At 42.8% G+C, this 17,025-nt stretch overlaps 1 long non-coding RNA gene across 1 annotated transcript in view; it reads right to left on the bottom strand.

Moving 5' to 3' along the window:
* Positions 1 to 3,903: 3,903 nt before the first annotated feature.
* The window catches only part of LOC120368636, a 52,380-nt gene continuing 39,258 nt past the window's right edge, over positions 3,904 to 17,025 (bottom strand). Inside the window, exons 2-3 of the long non-coding RNA XR_005582701.1 lie at positions 7,916 to 7,973; positions 3,904 to 5,715 (exon numbers count right to left, since the gene is read on the bottom strand). This is a non-coding gene — a long non-coding RNA (uncharacterized LOC120368636). The remainder of the gene's footprint in view (positions 5,716 to 7,915; positions 7,974 to 17,025) is intronic.

Below are 17,025 nucleotides of genomic sequence, written 5' to 3'. Positions count from 1 at the left end.
TTCGCATAAGAAGTGCTAACCTTCAGCCTGGCCAAATTTCAGCTCCAGTAATTATTTTCTGCCTGCTGTAAATTTCTCCCAATGGTTTCAACTTCCTGTCCACGACTGTTGCATTGCTTTGTACAGTTTCTTCAGCTACTATTAGAGTTCCTGAGAGGGTGTCAGGGGACAGCTGAGGTGCATCTGCTGCAGATTAGGGGAAGCATTGTTGGGAATAGCAGCCACACTCATGTATCTGCTATGGTTCTTGTCTCATCTCATTGATGTTTCATGGCCACATCCCAGCACTGAAGGTAGAGTCTGTAAAGACTCGTTCCAAAGTAATGCACTCGTGATGGTACCATGAACAGACCTAGTATTTGGGCTCATTTGTGTGAATGAGCAGAAGGTGTTTTAGAGGTGTGGAGGATGCTAAGTGCTGCAAGCAATTACTTTTTGCTCATGTTTAAGTATTTTGTCAATGTGCAACACTTAAGTCACCTCTGAACTGGGCCAAAACCATCTATTTCCCATTCCCTAAATTTCAGTAAAATGACTCCTTAAATAGCAATGCAATGTTTTAAAAATTCATCTAACCTGGTGTCTTGTTTTCAAGAATCTACATCATCTTCACCATTTTCAGACAAATTTAATTGACGCAACAGCTGTCCAAGTGGATTTCTTCCCAACACACTTGTCAGATACAATACAGCCATAGATAGCTTTGTTTTGTTCTTTTCCAGAAGGCTTCTAAAGCAGTGCTAAACCCTCGAACCTAATGAATAAAAGCGCTGAAAGGCAGATATCTAATCTTTATCTTATTAAACTCCCAGCAAAGAATACAGATTTCCCTCTTGGAAGCGAACTCATTCTTTGGCCTCAATCACGAGGATGTAAACACCTCAGATCTGTCTTTAAATCCCTAAATAGATGGAATTCTGAAGCTCATCAAGTGACTTATGACCATGAGCTCCCTTTTATTTAGAAAGCGAGTTAGGAAAATGTAGTCTGCAAAGACTGAAAGGTGCACATGTACACTGATTTAAGATCAGGGACAAACTTTGCAGCAATCCATTTTGTGCACATGGAAAGTGTATACTTGCCAGTGTGACACACCAGCAAAGGGTGGGTTCGCAAGAGGATAACAGCCCACCAGTGCCGCCAGCTGACAGAGATAGGTCTTTAGCTTGAGTAGTGGAGCTGCAGATCTCACATTCAAACCTTGCTGATGACCCATGTCAAAAGAGAGTCAATGCACAGGCAGGTAGATGAAAGTACCAATCAGATAGCCATGCACCTAATTGCCCAATTTACACATAATCACCTGTTTAATAAGTAAAGATACATGTTTTTTGCACACAAATCTGTGCATTGACAAAAGACAGGCCAGTTGACAAATTAGCTCATTGAAAGGGGTTAAGGTCCAGATTTTTAAGAGGTATTTAAGCAGTGTGGCAGTCAGCACTGCATCACCTAACTCTGTTAGGATCCCAAATCTCTTTTTCAAAGGGATTTAGGCATTTTAGGAGCCAAAATCCCATTGACCTTCAGTGAATTTTCCAACCATTAATTCTATCATATATTGTACAACATGAAAGAGTTAGAGCAAGAATAAGAGCTAAGTGCCTGCCTGGGTAATTCTCACCATGTCCACATACAGCACTTGCATGCTAAAGGGGAAGGAGCATTAGAAGTGCCAGTAGGTAAAGGTAAGATAGAACCTATGGTACACATTTGCTTTCTTTAAGGAGTTTAGAATGATTCCCCCTACTTGGGTAGTTTATACCTCTCTGGTCGCATACTTTGTGATTTACATATTGCAATACACATCTTTTTGTTACTCAACTGTTCTGCTAGAAGTGAGAGATGGAACTAGCTAACAAGATTGTAGACCAAATAGGGACACAGACTGTGAAGGAAGCCACTGTATGCCTACAGTGATCCGAAAAAAATGCTGAAGAACTTCACTTTTCAGTGGCACAGTGGAGAAGAGATAAGTGGCTAATGCTAGCCTTCCATTCCTGAAGGTCTGCCTTTAAATCCTGTTTAACCTAACAAGAAATTAGGGTTATTGTCGTTTTAGCCTAGTCCCAAGTGAATATCTGTCTGCATCTCTTTGCTACCACGTACTGTAACACAATAGGCAATCGATAGCCAAGCACCTTATGCCTGTTCTAGGTCTCTGTCTACATTACAGAGCCTGTGCTGGCATAGCTATGCCACCATAGCCCCACTAGTGTGGCAGAGCGAAGGCAGCGGGAGGATTTGTTCTGCCTGTGTAAGAACACCACCTCGCCGAATGACATTAGCTATACCAACAGCAGCACTCTTCTGTCGCCATAGCTGCACCTGCAGAGGGGCTTTTGTCAGCATTGCTATGTCAGTAGGGGCCGACCAGAGGCTGCTCAAGCCAATCTGCCGCTGCAGGCAAAACTTCAGTGGGCTGCCCCCACTCCAGAGAATCTGTATTGTGGGACAGAGAGGGTAGCCAGAGGATCCCCTTCTCCTGGGACCTGCAGGGGAGTGGGGCGGAGAGGAAACCACCACAGGCAGGGGTCCTGTCCGGTTGTGGCTTAGGCTGCTCTACGGTTTTGGCGGGAGGGGAATCTTCCCTGAGCTGCTGAGGTCCAGAGACTGTGAAAGGGGAGGGGGACCATAAAAGCAGAGCTGAACCCCTCCTTCCCCCCTGACAGGAGAGGGATAGCCCAGCCAGCTAAACCGGTAACACTGGGGAGAGCAAAGGCAGGGCATTGGGGGGTATCTGGGAGATGTGGGGTTGGCTCTAGATGCCTGCAGGAGGTCAAGTGGGATGTGCACAGGTCGGCGCTCGGTGCCTGCATAGAGGTTTACTCTCACCCCCTCCCATGCACATGTCTGTCAAGAGCAGGTACCAGGTGCCCAGCTGCCCATCGGAGACTCCACCCCACTGCTGCTTCCCTCCATCAAACTGGCCTCCCTACAACGCTCATCTGCAGGGGCCTCTCCAAGCAAAGCTTCGCTGCAGCCAGTGTGACCTGGACCTATCGCACCAACAGAGCACACTAGCAGGGTTTACACGGAGCAGTTAGAGCACTACATGTTAAAGCATTCTGCAAATCACACCCCGTAGACCAAGTCTGCAGCACTGTGTACAGTTGCTTCTCCCAGAAATCTGCCACTATAGGAAGTTACCTAGCTGCCTATAGCTAGAGTGGCTTCTGCCCCTGACAGACATAATACATGTACCAGCATAGCTAAGACCGAGAGGCCAGGCCAGGCCAAGAGACGGGTGTTAGCATAACTACGGGGAAGATGCTTGCAAAGCACTTACTCACACTACAGCATTTCTGGCTCCAAATAGTATTTTTGCTGCAGATTTCATGAGCACCAAATTCATGCTAATGTATCTGTCTAAACTTAAACTGGAATGGTGCATTTATAAATGTATATACATGTATCTGCCATATTAAAATTAGTCCTTTAGTGACTATCTTAATTAACATCTTACCTTGGTAAAACCAAATGTGCAAAGTTAAATCTAGAGGGTGCAGGCTCTTGCTTCATTGAAATGAACGTGAGTTGGGCCATTTATTTCTTCAAGAGCAGGATCACACTTTCATTGGTAAATGAATACATTTTCTTCCCCAATAGTAGTGAGCGAGAAACTCCATACAGTACCTGAATGCATCAATACATTTTTTTTTTTACTGCCACAGCAAATAATAATTGGTGTAACCAGAAGCAAGAATGATACATTTATCATGCTCACTGATGATATTGTTTGTAAAACTTTGGTTTATGCTGCAGGGTTCCCGCCCTCCCCCCCCCCCGCCCACACACACACACACACACACACACACACACACCAATTAAACTAAAAATGATAGTTAGGTTAAAATATTTTTATCGTTTATTCCTAATTTTAGGATAGTGCACCTTGGAATTTACATTTTAATGATGCTTTTACTACAGTTTGAGTGCTAATTCTCCATTTTTATTACTGTTTACTGCTTTTTAGTGATGTCCTCACAAAAACTTTTCTGGCTAAGAAATGCAGTTAATGCACAGTAAATGATGCAATGTGCATGTTAAAATTACAGGAAAACAAGCTAATCCTTTAGTTGATGAAGAAGAATATATTTATTCTACATTATAATCACCTTATTTATTAAATTCTTATTAATGTGCTAGGCATTTAAGTCCTGAGCAAGAGTATTTTTAATTCAAGACGCTATAAATGCATTTTCCATCTAAACAGAAAGTGGCAATTCAGTACAAAACTGCACTTGCATCATTTCTAATGGCATCTAACTTAATGTATCATTTAAACATGTGCAATACCCAACAGTGCCCCTTTTGTCCCAGTATCATGGCAGTAACAAAAATCAGATTAAGGTGCAGAGGGTCACATTTAGTGTTTTGGGCCAGGTAGTGATTCTAAGCGGGTTTCCAACAGTTGCCTGCAGGAGACAAGATGACAAATTTGCTCCCATTTTCTCTTTATAGTAATTGTCTTAAGGAGATTATTTTTCGGTCATGTTCTACTCATGCACGAAAAGCAGTTCCTATTCTACTAAGTCAATACCTGCAGCAGCTTGTTTAAAACACCGTAAAACCTGGCACTGCCTTTGAACGGCAACGAAGGCAAAGAATTTGGGAGCATAAGTAGTTATGTGTAGAATTCTGGTATGAGCAAAAGTTGAGAACCCTCAGTACTACAGATAAACTAATTTATATTAACGTAATGAACTGGCCACACACACAAAACTTTGTGATCGGTAGCCTTGACTCCATGGATTTAACTGTCATTTACGCAGATTGAAATCAGGACCTTTGACTCCTGAAGCGCAAGTCTCTGCCGCTTGAGCTAAAGGAGAATCTCTTTTCATTGTAATAGCGTACGGTATGGTGGCTTTTATCCACTGAATGCTGTGCTCATTAGACAGAGACATTATATAATCCTCTATCCAAGCACATTTGACTTTTTTACCCAGCAGGGGCAGTGGCGACACAATCTAATAAATTCCCAATTTCTCATCTTGTGACATTTTCCAAGCAGTTTCCTGTTTCACAGTAAGACATACCTCAGAAATTTGCTTTGAAGTCTGCAACATTTGCAGAGAAAGCCAACAACATTATTAGTGACCTGTAAAAAGATTAAGGCCAGCCAAGAATTTCAGTAGCAAATCAAAGGATCTCAAACCTCACAACTTCACCACCACACTTTTACTTGCTAAGGGAGAGAAGTTCCTGTTAAATACACTCCCTGATTCTCTTTCTTGTTTCATTGTTGTGTATGGCTTGAGAGGTTCCTAATGAGCTTTCTTTTATGTCCTCTGTTATAAGTCTAGGCCACGGTAGTCACAAGGATATTTTCATTTGGCATTATTTTATATTTCCTGTCACAAGCTTTGCAGCATGAGTGCAGGACAGTATCACATTGCAATGCATGATGCCTCTCATGAGACACTCCAGTGGAGTGCTGCTGGTACGACCTTTTCAATCTTTTCATTTTTTAAATGGGTATCATTCTATCCCTTTCTGCAGAACAAAGGTTAGTTAGGATGTGACCAAAGGCTCAGAGTGGGTAGAATATGTGAAATGTCAAAAATTCAGACTTTTCCTTTTCAGGGAGACCACCAACTTGAAAAGCCGAGCTTCTCCCTACTCCTGTCTTCACAGGGTTCCTCTGAGATAGGAAGAACAGTGAAGAGTTTGAAGCTTGCAGGGTAAACTCCATTGTACAGCACTATGTTACTGATAATACAAAAAAGGGAGATTTTTGTTAGAGCTCCAGGACCATATCATCATGACTTTTGTGTATCCTTCTTTGACAGGGCTGAGCGGCCTTGCACTGGTACCGCAGGGGTTAACCTTTCCTTCCTAGCAGAGGAAGCCATGCCCTGAAAGCTCTACTGGGCATGCTCCAACTGGAGAAGAGGTATAAAAGCCTGCAGAGCTGCTCAGTCTGGGCTGACCGCCAGAGGGGAAGGAGGTATGCTGCCAACTCCTGAGGAGGGACAGACGGTGCACCAGGATCCAGAGGCAAGTCAAGCTGGGATGCACCCTGATGTCCAGATGGAGTACGTCACAGGAGGGGAACAGACTGGAGGACCCCGTGAAGTGGAGAACCTGGCGTTTATGGTAGGAAGTGACCTAGGGGAACTTTAGAGGCAAACAGTGTTAGAGCCACACCTATGCTCAGCATGTTGCGGGTGGATCCCTGCTTAGCTGGTGGCAAGGGGAATTTGCCACTACCAAGGCCCTGTGTCAGGACCCAGTGGAGAGGGTGGGCCAAGGTCCCCTTACCACCTCCCTGCACACACCCCGGGAGTCCTATGGACTCAGGCTAATAGGCCACACTACCCTGCCTGAAAGGGGGTTTAGATGAGTGCTGGCCATTGGGCCACACTGCCCTGATACTTGGGGCGAGCTGCAAGGACTCCAGCCGCTAGGCTGTACAACCCAACTTGTGAGGGGGATTGCACAGACTCTGGCCATTAGGCCACACTGCTTCAATGTGGTGAGTGATTTATATGGACCCTGGCCATTGGGCCACACTGCCCTGACACTTGGGATGGGTTACTGGGACTCTGGCCGCACTACCCCCCCTGCAGGGGGGTGGTTATGGACTCTAGCCATTGGGCTGTACTGCTCCAATGCTGGGAGCGATTTACAGGACCTCTAGCTGTTAGGGCCCAGAAGCAGGCCATTAGGCCACATCAGGCCACCCACAGAGAGGAGAGCGCAAGAACTTGTGAGTGGCGAGGTTCTGACACCCCATCCCACCTCTGCCACAAAGGGGCGGGGCAGTGCCAGCTTGCCACACCTTCACATTAGTTATTCATTTATACTGCTTTTTGTGCTGGGCAGATATAGGATACATTTGTCAGCCTAGTCACACACTATGTGCAAATTACTCCTTAAGAATAGTCTCAAAAAGTCCCAACAAAACATTGATATTTATACAGCCAGAAATTAATGAAAACAGAAAATACCAATTTAGTGTAGTGGAGTGATGGGTGTTCGTCTCACCAGATAACCGTGTAGTTTTATGTTTTTACTGTAAAACATCACTTTAAAAAGTGATCTGGGAAACTTCAGCCATTCTGCATCAGACTAGGCTGACTTACCCACAGGGCGAGAGAGAGAGAGAGAGAAAGAAAGATTCCATAATGTTCCTGTTGTGCAACTTCTGCATCTGTTTTCAGGATTCATTTATTCCACCAGACAGGTGTGACACATCTCAGAGCCCTTTGAATACTTTGCATTCTGTAATCCTCTGCCTAAAACTGCCAACATACATATTTCACCTGAGGATATTCAACTGCTTCAAGGAACTGAAAATAGCCAGAAAGCTTTGCAAGAATTGTAAGAAAAGCCAAGACTCTGTTTTCTATTCCTGTTACACACACTGTGCATTTAAATAAGTGTAACCAAGAGTGGCACCAAGCGGATAAGAGAGCTTGTAGTCAGAGTGCATCTCATTTATCTCCACGATACCGAGGGAGATCATTGGTTGTTTGTTTTTTTAAATGCTTTAGTTTCTCTATGAATTCATGCAACACAGAACTAGTTTAGACCTTTAAGGTTTCAACAAAAGGTTCAACTTATCTATGTTTTTGTTTTTTATTCCTCTCCCTTAGCATCTCAAAAAACAGGCTCATAATTATCTTATCTAATAAGTCCCAGTATCGGAGAAGAAAATAGTTGCATAACAAGAGATAATTTCCCCCTTCCTCATGCTCAACTTCAGTGGCTTACAATTAGGTCCACTGAATATAACAGCTAAACAGGAGAGATGCCTAATGACATTCTTTCACCTTAAAATAAAGCTGTTCCACCCTATGTTAGGAAATCTCACTCAGCTTTGTGCAAAGAAACTGAAGTCAGGTAAAATATAAGCCTCTTGCAGCACATTAAAAATCAAGAATATTTTAACTAAATTTAATCTTACCGTTGGATATTCTTTTTTGGCAGGTAGCCTCAGCCCCCAGCTTCTCTTCTGAGCCATCCTTTAAAAAAAAATCAATCAGAAATATGTTAACAGGAAGTAGTAATAGTAAAATTTAGCCTCAGATAAGCAAATAAATGCTTTTAAGAAGGGACTCTAGTACAAAACAGATTGTTTTGGGATTTTAGTTTTGTTTTTTATTATCATAATTATATACAGCAGGGGGTTCTCAAATTTAATTGCACCGCGACTCCCTTCTGACAACAAAAATTGCTACATGACCCCGGGCGGGGGGGACACACCAAAGCCTGAGCAGCCCAAGGCCTGCCACCCTGAGGGGAGGAGTCAAAGACAAAGCCCCACTGCACCCCGGTGTGGGGAGCTGAAGCCCTCAGGCTTCGGCCCCAGACGGTGGGGCTTGGGCTTTGGCTTAGCCAGCTCTTGCAACCCCATTAAAACAGGGTTGCGACCCACTTTGGGGTCCCGACCCACAGTTTGAGAACCACTGATATACAGTGTTTCTCACCCAGGAGAATGCCCAATTTGCTTTTTTAAAAGTGTTTACGTTACTCTCATTTGAGGCAACGTTTGCTCATTGCCAAGCTTAACAACAAGTGCGTACACACTATATCACTTCAGAACAGGTGTCTATTAACAAATCATTATTGCATAATTAACTGCTACTGGGGGGGTGGTTTGTTTATTTATTTTTTGTTACTAGCACAAAAACTAGAAGTGATCTGGGGGACTTGAAAACTCCATCAATAGATCATTCTTCTTGGTCTATCATTTAAGGTTAGTTTCAGAGCGTTGAAATACAGGGTTAATTTAAGAGCAGTGGTTAATGTGCACCATACTGCAACCAGTTTTCAATTTTCATAAAACAGACACCAAATGTTACAGATTATTACTCTGGCTGTCTGTGTAAGAGACACAATCAAGATAAAGGCTGACAGAATACTTTGGCAGGAGAATACACAGAAGTTAACCTTATGCCTTCTTGCTCTATGGAAAAGTCCTGCAGTCTTCAACAGATGTAATAGGGTTCTATGAAATTTAACAGAAGCATTCTTTTCAATTGTTGAATTCTACAGGGCTTTCAATAAGGTTGATATACAGACACCAGGACTGAGAAATAAGTTTCTTGCATTTCCAAATCTTTTCAAGGTAAATTGTAATAAAAAGTAAATTAAGTGGAAATAAATGAATAAGATTGTATCAAAGTCACAAAATCATAGTTTAGAGATGGAATCTAGATACTTGTTAGTAGATCTAGTTGGAAAATGTTTTCTCCTTTCCAAAAAGACCTTTTTCTTTTTGACAAAATGAAAACAGTTGTCCAAAAATTGAAAAACTATTGAACGATATATAGATATATATGAATTTTTTGTAGGAAATTTTTTACAAAAAGTTTGATTTTTAGCAAACACACCAATTTCTGTCCAAAAATAGTTTTGATGGACCTTTTTTTTTTTGACCATCGCCACTTTTAATCCATCTCCTTGCCAGCACAGGATTGGTCCATTTATTAGGTGTTTTGTCCAATCTTGTTTAAAATGTGTCAAGCAGTGAGACTTCAGCTGCTCATAGGAAATTACTCCTCAGGATTCCACTAGGAAATTCTGCCTGTGTAGCAGAGCTTTTGTTAAACAAACAAACCAGTATTTCTGTACTGTAGCCCTAGTGTAGACATGGTGACACCTGCATAAGTGTCCTTTTGCCAGTAGAGTTTTTTTTGTTCAGGGAACCAGTAGAAACTTCACTGGCAAAACTTTTCTAGTGTTGACATGGCCTAATGGAGCTCACCCATCAAGAATATTTTCTTGATATCCAGCCTCAGTTATTGTTGTTTTTTTAAATCCCATTACTCATACTTGTACCACCTTTTTATAATAGCCAAATAATTCTTCTTCCTTCGAACTGTTCAGATATTTGGAAATTGTAAATTCCCTAGAGTGAGGAAGTGGGAATTGCCCATAATATTTTATGTCCCCCGAGTGTGCCCTGTATTTTGCATGGCAACCCAGTGTGGGGAGAGAAGGACTGTTTGCTCTCAGGCCAGGATAAGAGAATAGGCATGAATGTCATCTAGCTGTCTGAGCTTGAATGGGTCATTGAAAAAAAGACTGGTTGAGGCTGACCGCCTATCAGAGAGAGATGGATTTCCCCACCTCTCAGCAGGGAAGCCGAGCAAAAAAAATCCTAGCTTGAGAGCAAAGGACTGGGAAGAAGTGAGTGGGGTGGGGGGGGATGTGTGAAAGAGACAACTGCTACAAGGGAGTCATGGGCCCTCACCTGGGACCTGACCTAGGAGGTCGGACAGAACCCGAACATGGGCTTCGCTACAGTTGAGCAAGGCTCTCGGCTAACCAAAATGGCTTTGGATTATGCTTTAACGTTCATTTTTCTATGCTAATTTAAGGACTTCCTAGGCTGTGTTCCAGCTGACTGATAAACCTGACTGGTTTTGACAATGCTGTTTTGAGTGTCACTGCAAATGCTTGGTAACCCCTGAAGTGCCTACAGGCCTCTATCAGAAGTCGCTCTCAGTTGGACTCGCTGAACAGAGCTTCTGGTGTGAAGCAGAAATGTTGGCGCCCCAGAAGTTCAGCCTTAGGACGCTGTGAGGCCTACCCTGAAGGAAGAACGGGGCTCTGAAACACTGAAGGGGTTCCTCCTAGAGAGAGTGCCACAGCTGGGGGCATAGCACCAATCCTGTGCATCTGTGACACCTAGTTGTCATTTACTTAAACTATACATATTTGGCTCTTCTAATCATTCCCTGTAAGTCAGTCACCCAGTATCTCAACCATTCTTGTTGTTCTGTATTAAACTTCTTCCCAGTTTGTCACTCCTTCTGATCAGAACTGGAGTCCTGCACGAGATTTTTTTTTTTAAGCTCACTCCTATCCAGCCCTGCAATATCCACTCCCACAAGCCCCTGCATGGTTTCTTGCATTTTTATCCCACTCCCACCCCCAGAAACCTGAGATCCAACAAAACCCACAAGAAAGAGATTCTCCAGTGCTATTAAAAGGGTCCGTTTATGTAAGTATTTTTACAGGGCTTAAGCAAGATTTGTTTTATTCTTCTAGTGGTTAAAAACCAAATTCAGACCACTTTTACTACTAAAAGAATAAAACAAATCTTGCTTAAGCCCTGTAAAAATACTTCAATTCCTGTTATAATAAGCATCAAATCTCTCTTTCTATCCCTCGTTTAAATTTAAAGTTTTCCTGCAAATTAGCGCAGTCTGGTTTTTTTGCCCGCCCAATTCTGCCTGCAACCATGTACATTTTACCCACTCCCGCTATTGCGGCAGCAGGTCCCGCAGGGCCCGTGGGACACTAGTCCTGCTGCAGGGCTCTGCTCTGAACTAGAAACATTCCAGGCGGCATGGCCCCAAAACCGTGTAGAAAGGGCCCTAAATTCATTACCAGTTTTAAAGCATTGCATCTTCAGTGACAGATGGAGCTCGTTTACCTTTAGCAACAGCTCATGCAAAGTAAACATTTCTGTAATAATTTCAGAACACGAAGGAGGTCGACCAGCATTATAACTTATAAAATGAAGGCCAAGTCCTGTTCTCCTTTGCACTTTTGGAACTCCAGTGACTACAATAGGATTGCATTTTAAGAGGCCAGAATTTAACCTCAAATGTATTCACCAAGCATCCAATGGTTCAAATTCTCCCTTCTGACACACAATTAACTCCAATCAAAATCCATGAATGTTGCCCTCAAATAAGCAAGAGTGCAAGTTGGCTTGACTAATTAAAAACTAAGCTGTTTAAAAACTAAGAATAAAACCCAAAAGCATACAGAAAATAAGGTCTACATTCCAGCCTTCTGATTTCAGTGGAAGCCACGCACTTCCAAGAGCAGATTTTGGCTGCATGGTATTAGTTTTTAACTTGCTGAGCAGGTCTGTGAGAACAACCTTTGCCATCAAATCTAGACCCTGAAAGTCTGTTCTCCCTATGTTCATAGAATGCCCACTCATGTCAGAGTTCTGCCTTAAACTTGACTTATTGTAAGTTATTATATCTAATGACGCTCAGTGATTCCATTAAAGTATTGTGAAGATGGCAAGCAGTGATACATTCAGCGTGACTCACGCTGCACTTGGTTTAACAGCCAAACTTTCCCAAACAGCCAGCCATCAGCACACCGCAGCCATGAACTACTACCTCCCATCCCGCCAGTGTCCAACTCTACAATGGTCAGATAGGAGACATCTACAAAGGAAGCAAAGAAAGAGCTATAGGAGAGCTGGTTTCCTGAAATCTTGCCTCACAGTATCCCACTGTGGCCAGGAGGAGGAGTTGCAGCTTCTGCCTACTGCATGGGACACACAAGACTACATATAAAGTTCAAACAATTTAATTCAAGTAAATTAACTAAACAAAATTTACTTGTAAGATAAGTAATCACTCGAATCTTGACAGCCAGCCTTCAGAATTGCCATCGCTAGCTATGGACCAAGTTTACAGCCAGACTTAGACACTCAGTTCTTGGGATTCCTGGGTGTTTCTGCATAACACAAGAACATATTTGCACAGATAGCAAACAACAAGTGCACGCCGGGGTAATTGCACATGCTACTGACAATCCGCACAAACAGATTAGCATTTCTATCTGCAGTTCCCTGATCTGCAAATGTATATTTCAGCACAGAAATAGGCATATAAAGGCAAATTTCTAAAACTAGCAAACTGAATTCAACTTTCTTAGGGCTCAACTGACATTAATGGAGTTGGCATTGGTTAAACTGGAGTAGAAAGTTTGGTTAATAAAAGATGAAAAATAATCACAACACAGTAACATTTAACACTTTCTGTACCCTTTGAAGTGCAGTGGTTCTAAACCAGGGGTATGCATACCGCTGGGTATACGCGGAGATCTTCCAGGAGGTACATCAAGTCATCTAGATATTTGCCTAGTTTTACAACAGGCTACATAAAAAGCACTAGCAAAGTCAGTGCAACTAAAATTTCATACAGACAATAAACTTGTTTATACTGCGCTATATACTATACACTGAAATGTAAGTACAATATTTATATTCCAATTGATTTATTTTATAATTATATGGGGAAAATGCGAAAGGAAGCAATTTTTCAGTAATGGTGTGCTGTGACACTTGTCTTTTTATGTCTGATTTTGTAAGCAAGCAGTTTAAGTGAGGTTTAACTTGGAGGTGCGCAAGACAAATCAGACTCCTGAAAAGTGTATAGTAGTCTGGAAAGGTTGAGAGCCACTGCTGTACAATAGTCTCAGACAGACAGATCAAAATGCATTTGATTATCCAAAGTATCAAAAATGCTTCAGCCCACACAAGGATTCAGGAAATATCAGCAGAAGTTTGTTCTCCATGTGTTACGCTTCCACCATATTAGTTCATTTTGATGGAATACATGTCTCCCACCACCTCCCCCTGACCTCAGACTTTTTCAGGTTTTGTATTTGGTTCAGGTGTAGTCTCAAGAATGAGCAACATTTTGGATGGCTTCTTGTTTTAAGCTTAGCCCTTTCACCACTCCCTCATTACCAATCATTGTTCACCTTCACCTCCTCCTCTGTATTAATATTTAACTGTCATAAGAAAGGATTAACGTTTGGAAGTCTGCAAGCAGAAAACATATGTTAGCACCAACACTACTTGACACTTAGCTGATAACCAGGAGCTTGTGCAGCCAGACAGGCTCATGTAGCTGATTTGAAATTAAAGCACATTGGCCTGAAAACATTTCCTTCTGTATCCAAATGTCTCTCCCCTCTAGGACTTGTTTTAATTTTTTAAAATATCGAAGGATAACCCTTAGACACGTTTCATTAGTTACCCAAGAATTGTCTGCAGCACTTTTTAGTGCCTTTTTTACCCCCAAAGTACACTTTATCCTGCCAGCTACAAAATGAGTCAATAATTATATCCCTCTCAGGTATACAGTGCACATCACTGACACTTCTTAATTGCTTTGTGTGGAATCTTGTCATGAGAATAAATCACGCCAGCATAATTGGTTGCTTAGCAGCACAACCATCTCTCAACCAGTATCCTGCACCAGCTGCCTTTTCTCTCTTCTGAACATGCTACTTCATCATTTTGTGCTGACACACCACACTATGATGGGAATGGAGAGAGGCCTTGGGGCTCCTTGGACTCCATATCTGGAAACTCTCTCTTTCTCCACCTATGGTACAAGATTTATACTAGGAGAAAAAAGGAGGGTTTTTTTCTCCAAATAATTAATCCACTAACATGCAGAACAATATTGCAAAGCAGGGTTACTTTGAGCACCTTAGGCAAGGGACTACCTGCCTTCTTGAATGTCTAAGAAACATCTCATATGCTGTGGACACTTCCACAAATAGACAGATAGTTTGGGCAAGATTTCAGCAACATCCATGTGTATCAATTTCATACTGTAAAGGAACTTTTCCTTTTCTCTTTAAAATCATAACCATTCTCACCATTTTAACCACACTTGTCCAAAAAGCTATCAATGACCTAAAGATCTTCCTACACTATTATTTGTCCTCTAAAATATCACTGAAGATTTATATTGGCCCGTATAAACAGCAGCATGGATTAAATTCCTCTCTCTCTCAAGATCCTTTGTGTACAAGGTGCCTCTATGTAACTGTGCCTTTGCTCTCTAACCAAATTCCCAATAGTCCTGACACAGGGCTGGCTAAATCTATTAGAAATTAGCATCACTACGCTAATAGAAGTGTTATCCTGACGACTCCTGTTCTGTCCACTATTACTATATTCAGATGATCCAGAAAATATTTAACAGAGATTAAAACTCGATTGTTGTGTGCTAACTGATAAACTAAACAATACATCCTGTATGTATTTCTATTCCTGAAGCCAAGAGATTATAGGAGAGTAACGTGACATTAACCTTTGCAAAATCAGCTAATAGTAATGCAATATGCAATGACAATCTAATGGACAGTATTAAGTGTTGCACCATAGTTCCACACACTGCTTTTTGTATTTCATCCCATACCTCTACCACACTCATACGTTAGAAACACTGTACACTGCATAATAAAATTAAAAAGGAAGAAAACCCTGTGATGCACCAGAGAAAATGAAGACTTTCTAGATAGAAGTCAGCATTTGGTACTGCAGTCACAGCATGCTGAAGAATCAGAGAGAGCAGTGCAGAACAGGGAAGAAAACTGGCAGCATGTGACCTCCAGAAGAAGAAAGAGGAGAACCCATGTATCCCCAATGCAGAGAGATGTAAGAAACCATTTTCAGGCTCTCTGCACTGGTACTACAGTGGAGAATGGTTTGGAAGAGTCATATGAGGGAAGGGATCAGAAGGAGACCCTATTGACTGGAAGGCATGGGATGCATTGTCCTAGGTGGTTCCACAACCACCACTCCCAAGAGGAGGAGACAGGTGGTGGTGGTCGGGGACTCCCTCCTAAGGGGGACAGAGTTATCCATCTGCCGTCCAGACTGGGAAACTTGAGAAGTGTGCTGCTTGCCTGGAGCTAGAATTCAGAATGTGATGGAGTGTCTGCCAAGACTGAGCAAGCCCTCGGACCTCTACCCCTTCCTACTTCTCCACATAGGCACCAATGATATTGCCAAAAATGACATTGAGCAGGTCACTGGAGACCATGTGGCTCTGGGAAGAAGGATAAAGCAAGGTGCAAGTCGTGTTATCATCCATCCTCCCTGTTGAAGGAAAAGGGCCAGGTAGGGACCATCGAATTGTGGAGATAAATGCATGGTTACGCATGTGGTGTTGGAGAGAGGGCTTTGGATTCTTCGACCATGGGATGTTGTTCCAGGAAGAAGGATTGCTAGGAAGAAATGGGATCCACCTAACGAAGAGAGGGAAAATCATCTTTGCAGGCAGGCTTGCTAACCTAGTGCGGAGGGCTTTAAACTAGGTTTGCTGCGGGATGGTGACCTAAGCCCTGAGGTAACTGGGGAAGTGGGATACCATGAGGAAACACAAGGAGGAGGGTGCAACAGAGGAGACCTCCTGATTCATACTGAGAAACAAGGACAATCGGCTAGTTATCTTAGGTGCCTGTACATGAAGCCCGGGAAACAAGCAGAAGGAATTGGAAGTCCTGGCACAGTCAAGAAACAATGATGTGATTGGAATAACAGAGACTTGGTCAGATAACTCACATGACTGGAGCACTGTCATGGATGGGTATAAACCGTTCAGGAAGGACAGGTGAGGGAGAAAAGGTGGAGGAGTTGCACTGTATGTAAGAGAGCAGTATAATTACTCAGAGCTCCAGCATGAAACTGGAGAAAAACCTGCTGAGAGTCTTTAGGTTAAGTTTAGAGGCAAGAGCGACAAAGGTGGTGGACGTCTGCTATAGACCACGAGACCAGGAGGATGAGGTAGATGAGGCTGAGGCTTTCTTCAGACAACTAACAGAAGTTTCCAGATCACAGGCCCTGGTTCTCATGGGGGACTTCAATCACCGTGACATCTGCTGGGAGAGCAATACAGCAGTGCACAGACAATTCAGGAAGTTTTTGGAGAGTGTTGGGGACAACTCCCTGGTGCAAGTGCTGGAGGAACCAACTAGGGGCCATGTTCCTCTTGAACTGCTGATCACAAACAGGGAAGAATTGGTAGGGGAAGTAGAAATGGGTGGCAATCTGGGCAGCAGTGACCATGAGACGGTCGAGTTCAGGAGCCTGACAAAAGGAAGAAAGAAGAGCACCAGAATACGGACCCCTGACTTGAGAAAAGCAGACTTTGACTCCCTCAGAGAACTGATGGCAGGATCCCCTGGGAGGCTAATATGAAGGGGGAAGGAGTCCAGGAGAGCTGGCAGTATTTTACTGAGGACACAGGAACAAACCATCCCGATGTGCAGAAAGAATAGCAAATATGGCAGGTGACCAGCTTGATTTAACAGAGAAATCTTCGGTGAGCATAAAACACAAAAAGGAAGCTTACAAGAAGTGGAAACTCAGACAAATGATTGGAGAGGAGTATCAAAATATTGCTTGAGCATGCAGGGGTGTAATCAGGAAGGCCAAAGCACAACTGGAGTTGCAGCTAGCAAGGATGTGAAGGGTAACAAGGTGGCTTTCTACAGGTATATTAGCAACAA

Source organism: Mauremys reevesii, linkage group 7 (assembly GCF_016161935.1).
Source record: "Mauremys reevesii isolate NIE-2019 linkage group 7, ASM1616193v1, whole genome shotgun sequence".
Classification (NCBI taxonomy): Eukaryota; Metazoa; Chordata; order Testudines; family Geoemydidae; genus Mauremys; species Mauremys reevesii.
This window is presented reverse-complemented; position numbering and strand designations above follow the sequence as displayed.